Source organism: Protopterus annectens, chromosome 1.part0 (assembly GCF_019279795.1).
Source record: "Protopterus annectens isolate FY-2018-M chromosome 1.part0, PAN1.0, whole genome shotgun sequence".
Lineage (NCBI taxonomy): Eukaryota > Metazoa > Chordata > Ceratodontiformes > Protopteridae > Protopterus > Protopterus annectens.
This window is the reverse complement of record NC_056725.1, coordinates 1,619,670,940-1,619,678,318: the sequence shown is the minus strand read 5'-3', so window position 1 is coordinate 1,619,678,318 and position 7,379 is coordinate 1,619,670,940.

The window sequence follows — 7,379 nt, the reverse complement described above, 5'->3', positions numbered from 1 at the left end:
ATGAATCTTACATAAACTGACCATTTCTTTTCATACTACTAAGTGATAAATATTCATTTTGCAGTATACTCAGGGACTGTGGACCAACATTAATAGGAGACCAACATCTCCTAGAAGTCTATAAACCCACAAAGCAAATTGGTAAACTTCTATATAGTCACTCTGTTGCCTGTACCTGGAATAAACTTCCTGCAGACCTTAGAGCTATGTCTAACAGTCTCAGTTTTGAACAAACACTAAAAGATTACATCCTTGATAAGTGGCCATGTCCTGCCCTACTCCATCCTGACCTATCCTTCCTCATCTTCCTTTCTTCCTTATCTCTGCTTGTAGAATGTTACATTATCTACACCTGACTATCTAAAGCAATAAATAACCTGTTTTCTTGCAGTCTAACAGATAGAGTGAATTGACACTCCATTACACAACTGGTTGACCATTTGCCAATGTGGTTATTGTAGTCTCCGTGTGTGAATGAAACTGTTTAATTTCTTTTGGTAATAAGTCAAGATTTGCTTTTGTATCTACTGTATTACTTATAGCCCTGTTATTTGTATTTTGTACTTGTATAAGTTTTACATGTTTTATACGTTTGGAGCTTTTCTCCTCGGGTCTATGCTGAAAAAAGGCTTTCTTGCCCTATCAGACTAACCTGGTTAACACTTTCAAATAAATAAGTACATAATAAATTACCACCCTAGATGCTAAGTATTCAAAATGCCAAAATAATTAATGTTCAAAGTGTCCAGAGCTGAAAAATTAAAGGTAATAACATTACATAGCAGGTTTTTTTTTGCAAATAAGATTTAAAAATATTTAAATTACTGTATACATGCAACATGATGAGAAAAGTCACTATGTAATATTTTCTTGATACAAGACTGTAAACAGAAACAATTTATTAATATATTTAGGACACTTTCAACTTACAGTTTTATTTTCCATGGGAAGCTTGGTTGAAGGCAATTGGCATCATCCTTTGCATAAGTACATGCAAATATAAGATATTATTTGATGATTTTTAAGCTGTTCTTATGGATATACCTGGGCAATGCATGCATAATCTTGGTACATTTAACAAAATTAATTCAGTCTCTGATATACTGAGGGTTACTGTTTCGTATATCTGATTTGATGAATAGTCATTGAAAAAAAGCAGCTGCACTAAACAACTGTGCTCACTTTACCCTAAAACCAAAACCATAAAAAATATTTGTACCTTAATGAGTTCCATATGCTGTAACTAAAACATATGCTATCACAAAAATGTACATTATTTTGTATCACTGCCTGGAGTAAGGAATAAGTCATACAAAGATCAGATCAGACTGGATTGGTCAACGTATGCTATTTCAGTCTACCTAAAGCAGCTAAGAGATTTTTTTTTCAGAAGCATATGAATGTTCTATAACTTCCTCTCTCCTTTCACATTTTGTATCATAAATTGCTTTAAATCTTGCCTTACTTTCAGTATTGCTTTAAAGGTAGCATTGATCCTATTTAATGAAAACTCTTTTAATAGAAAAATGTTGTTGTTGTCTTTTCCCGGTTAGGGATCGCCACATCAGAACTCCGGTCCGCTAATGATTGGCAGTAGATTTTGACGAATGCCGAGGTGCCAGCTCAACGTTCAACTAAGGCACGCCCATTTACACATGTCTTTTGAACGCCCACCCAACCGTGGGGAGGACATGCAGACTCCACACAGAAGGCACTTCCTGCATTCCAGCCGAGAATCGAACGGGAGAACCTCTTGCTGTGAAGCAACAACGCTACCGCTGCACCACTGTGGATGAGGCAAAAGACAATAAATAAATAAATAAGTGATGTTCCAGAATTCCCAGTATGTAATACATAAAGGAAGAGTTTATAGACTCCTAGGTTTGGAGACATTTATGAAAAGATGGGATAAGGGACAGCAGAGAAATAATTGTATTACATTTTTTTAATAGAAAAATGTAATACAATTATTTCTCCGCTGTTCCTTATCCCATCTTTTCATAGATTTATCCAAACCTAGGAGTCTTTAAACTCTTCCTTTATGTATTACATATTGGGAATCCTGGAACATCACTTATTTATTTATTTATTTATTTATTTATTTATTGTCTTTTGTCTACTGAGAAAGTCTGACTGGTCACAAGTCCAATTTTCAGTGGAGGACCTAGGAGGAAAGTCCCACATATAATGCAATGAATAACAGAAGAAAATGAAACATGTTAAGCATTACTTTGAAGGTAATATTGAAACATGAAAAGGAAATGCATTCATCGTGCACTTTAGAAGTTATGTTATCATATGTAAGTCAAAAATATTACTATGTAAAGATGGTGCTGCAAGAGCAATAATAATGCATGTGGCTTCAATATATATATATATATATATATATATATATATATATATATATATATATATATATATTACCATAAATTATGTTGGACGGCATTAGAGCAGAACTAGAAAACAGAGGAGGAGGTGAAACAGTACAAGAAGAAATAATCAATAAAAATATAAGTAGAAAATGTTCTGATAGTAAAGAGGTTGAGATAACAGTAAATAGGTAAGAGGATGAGATGAGTAAGGAGGCAGTATTAATAGGAGGAAATTAAGGATATAGGTTAGGTGGATGAGCATAGTGGGAGTGAAAGAAAGAGAGAAAGAGAGAAGGGATAATAAATGTAAGAGAGTCAGGCTGATTAACAGAGAGAGTTTGGTAATGGAGGAGAAAAAGAAATGCAGGTTTAGTCAGAAATGGGAGCATGAGTTTGTCATTGATTTTTCCTCATGTAACAGATATCCTTGTTCATTTTATTCATCCCCAGTCTATCCAGCTATTACTTTCCATACATAATTTCTAATGTGAAGTAATATTTATTTTATGCTAACTAATTCTGGATTTTGCTCAGTCCCTTGTTTCAACAAAGTCACATTCTCATCTTACATATCTCAGCACTTAGTAGCCATCTCTTCTCTGCTGAGTTTATCCAAGTAGCTGTAATTTCTACCTCTACTATGGTCCTTTCAGGGATCAAAGTCCTTCCCTCAAGTACAGACATTGAAAAGATAGAGGTCTCAGGACTTTTCTAAGAATTCTGTAAACAGATGAAAGCATGTTCTTTTATTCATCTCTAACCCATAATTCTGCCCCATATGCTATCTGTGGATAGACCTGGGCCTTAAGCACCTTTATCAAAGAGATTATGATCGTGTTTCCTAAAGTTATGTCTACCTTCAATAGGCTAAATATTACATTTTCAGCTATAGTTTGAACACATATTTTATGATTTTTGCGTGTCTATTGTTTAGAAAACATCACTCCTAAATATAGGAAAGGGGAAACTTTTCCACTTTCTGATCATTTATTTTAACAGTTGTTTTCTTGTCTCTGTCATCATATAAGGCTAGTTTTTACTTTTTTTCAGATTATTACCAAATCTTTCTATCATGTAAATTACTCCAAAGCATGTCTGCCTTTTAATGGTACTTAAACTAGTTGTCAGTATTAGTATTTCCTCTGCAAAACCTAAAACTAAGCAATTTTATTTTTTTCCAGTTAGCTTTGTATATAATATCTAGCCACTGCCACTGTATGATTGCTTTATGCATGCGAATATGTTTCAATATCAGGAAAATTAGTTCCACCTTCCTCCCATATCCTTATACAATGAGTAAATGCTACTCTAGCCTTTCTAGTAGACCACAGTAAAACTAATTTGTTCTCTGTTAGAAAGTGAAGTTGGGCATTATATTATGCTAATACGTTTAGGGAATGGGACTATTTTATAATACGTAGATTCTCTTCAAAAGTTAGATAAATGTGAGCATGTCATCTGTTATACTTCAAATTTTCTGTGTGCCATTGTTATAACTAGCCATTGCTATTTCTTTTAGATTGGGATACAATATCATTCCTAGGTAACAGAACAACAAAAAAAGAAGCAGAAGGAGTCGTTTATGAGAACTGTTTTGTATAGCTGTGGAATGCTCTTGTGCTTTTTGTTGTTCTGTTACATTTTCTATTGGGGCTTAAGGAGCATTTATCCCCTGGCATCATTCATTGTCGTTTTATATTATTTCTAGGTATTTTATTTGTTTATTATCCCAGTTAATTTTAGTTGCGTAAGAAACTATGGAATGCATCAACTATACTCAAATGTCTGCAATGGAAAAATGTGTATTTTTTTTACTGAGGTATAAATGTTTCAATAAAAAATAATCCCCCATAACAAGTGGATAACTGTCCACAAAAATATAGTTAACTGCAGGCACTGAGATTGTCTTTTTCTTCCTGTCTGTAAAAATGGTCAATGGAGAAAAATTAGTAATTAACATCGAGGGAAATCAATGCATGAAGGTGAGATTATTAAATATCCAACTCAATGCAATGGTTGAGAAAGTGGTAACATCATAAACTACTGCCACAAGGAAAGGCAAGAAAAATAGGGAGCATTGCTTGTCTGTGTGTCTTCTATAGGCTGTGTGTAATCACATTCCCAAAGTAGCTGCAAGAAGCAGAAGTCATGTAGAAGCCTTAAATGGCCATTATACTGATATGCACAAATATTTGTGACTAAATTAATGAACAGAAATGGGAAGATAGGAAAGTGATGCAAAAGAGGATGCAAGCAGATAGTAGAATATAAGTTGAAAACCTTACGAATAAGAATGATGGAGAGGGGAAGGTGGGGTAAAATATTTTGTGGGTTAGGTACCCAATTTTGTATATACTTATAGAAAATCCATACCTCCTTAACTGTCAATGGCAGAGTTAGGGATAAAGAAAAAATTAATAACGTTATAACTCACTAATGAGGAACAAAATTTGACTGCTGGTCAAATTAACTTAGAATATCCAGATTAAGTTCCAGTTTTAAGAAGGATGGCGCAGAACTGGTTTAACAAATTAAGGGCCTCCAAATGGTTTCCAGTTTAGAGGTATGATGACAAGTTAAGGTGAGAAGAATGTAAGGCAAGTAAGATGAAGGTAAAAGGGTTTGGGTAGGTATCGGGGCACATTAACAGTCATACAAGAAAGGCAAGACTGATAAGAGAGGCTCTGACACAGTGAGGGAGCGGAAGCACAATAGAGAAGGAGACATCAAAAAGCAGAGGGCAGAAAATAATGTATGGGAAAATAGGGCAACGATTGATGTGGACATAGACACAAAAGTGAGCTAGGGGATAAAATGGAGTTGAGCAGAAGCATCTGTCTCTGTTAGCCTTGACCCAGTGGGAGCTTACTTGCCACTCAGGGCTTCGTCACCACCGGGCCTGTCTCAGACTGAGAAGGCAATGCAGGCAGGGATGTGGCTAAATGAAATTGTCTAGATGGTCGATGTTGGCATTAAGCCTTAGTCATTCAAACAATAACAAGGGACCATTTATTTACATGGTAGCCACTGCTGCAGAGTAATAATTGCATGACATCTTACCAGAGTTTAGCATTATGGGTACTGTTCATAAAATGGTATTCTAATGTTATACACTTCACTATGCACTGCACTCTGCTTTTTCTACATCAGACACCTCATAAATTATATGATATAACATCACATATACATAATGTAACACTGGCTTTCGGGACTAAACACTGACCCCACTAAACCCTTGAGAAACATATGACAAATATAAATTATGGCCACTCATTTTTAGTGAACTTATTAATATCACTAGCAGCCCTTAACTGTACTAGTATCATGTCTATGAAATGAAGGCAACTACTCTCTTTTAGCACAGATTTAGACTTAAAAAAATAAAAATAAAAAAAAGTTTTTCAGTCCTTATAGTATTCCACTCATCTTCCCTGTAATTACTTTCAGGAGGTGCAGAATCCTTCTCTTTAAATTTAACCAGCTCTGTTGTGCACCAGAACTGCACATTTATTGATTTCAGTGTAATGGAATGATTCAGCAAATACATTTCTTTCGTGTGCAGAAGATACATGTTTAAGCATTTACAAGTGCATTTTAATTGCACCTTCATAGACAAAACATGGCAAAGTTATAGTCTGAACCACTTAAGCATAGGCTGTTTTGTTACTTACTGCAAGTTACTTTTTTAAAATAATAAAAAAAGGCCTGATCAAAGATTTATAACTGGGGGGGTATGTTATCTGAAGCATCCAATAATGCATTATTTTTTGCATTGTTCCAAATCTCATATTAATTCTAACAATTGTGACAAGTATAGATACGTGTTCCATTCACTGAAAGGTCTTAATTGTACTACCACTTTTAAAAGACTCCATTTAAGAAATAAAAAAGTTAGGGCAATGTTTGTGAACAGTATGTACTCCGTAATATTTTTGAGGACTTCTAATATTTTGCTTTTGCAAGTCTTGCAATTATATCATTGTTTTGGAGCCTATGTTTTGATGTTTCTACTTTAAATAGATGAATGGTAGTAGTTGGGAATTTTCTGTCAACAAATATATAAATAAATCAATAGCCAAACAAATAAGCATCGGTTCTTATTTTATTTGAAAATTGGATAAAAAGACTTCAAGTCTGTGTTTCTAGAACCACATAATGACTAGAGTCTGAAAACTTTCCTGCATCAATGTAAACAAATTTGTGCAAAGACTGGCCAATGCACAGGGTGTATGTGTGCAGTTTAGTAAATCAGGTTCAGAGATGTGGCTAGGCCAAAACACATAGTTGGTTATGGTATATGCTAGTAACTGTATAATGACATGGAAATGAGCAACATTATTAAAATAACGCTATCCATGAAAGCTAATGTGACAAAACAAAATGGTGGAGCAATTCAGAAATGTCTGAATGCAGCACAATGACATGTGATCTACTGCATATTTAAACCTTGCCAAATGTTTGTGTTCAGACTGAGGGAATCACTAAGCAATGTTAGGAGTTGCCACAGCATTACTAAATGTTTATCTGCAAAATGCTCTTATTGCCACTATAATGCTCTATAGTGAGTGACATTGCCCCAGGAAGCACCAGATAATCTGACTGTAATTAACATTTCAAGATTCCATAACACTGACATTATGAAGCAACATCATGTAGAGATACCATTCAATAAACTGTGGACATGTATTGGCTTCTGCTGCTGCCACATGGGAGTCACAGAGGTCCTATCTCAGTGGCTACTATGGCTTGCATGGCTTTACACATATTAATGACTAGGATCCTTCAAAAACCAACAGAGGACATATTGGAGGTATCTCCACCAGTTTTGGATGCCATGTGTATGTGGTTCCTACTATGTAGGAACTCTATAATATAGGTCATTGTTCTAAGCCACTGGGGGTCATAGACTGTACCCACATTGAAATAAAAGCTGCAGCTGGTGAAATGGAAAGGAAGTATGTGAACCACAAAGGGTATCACTCCATCAATGACTAGATGATCTGTGAT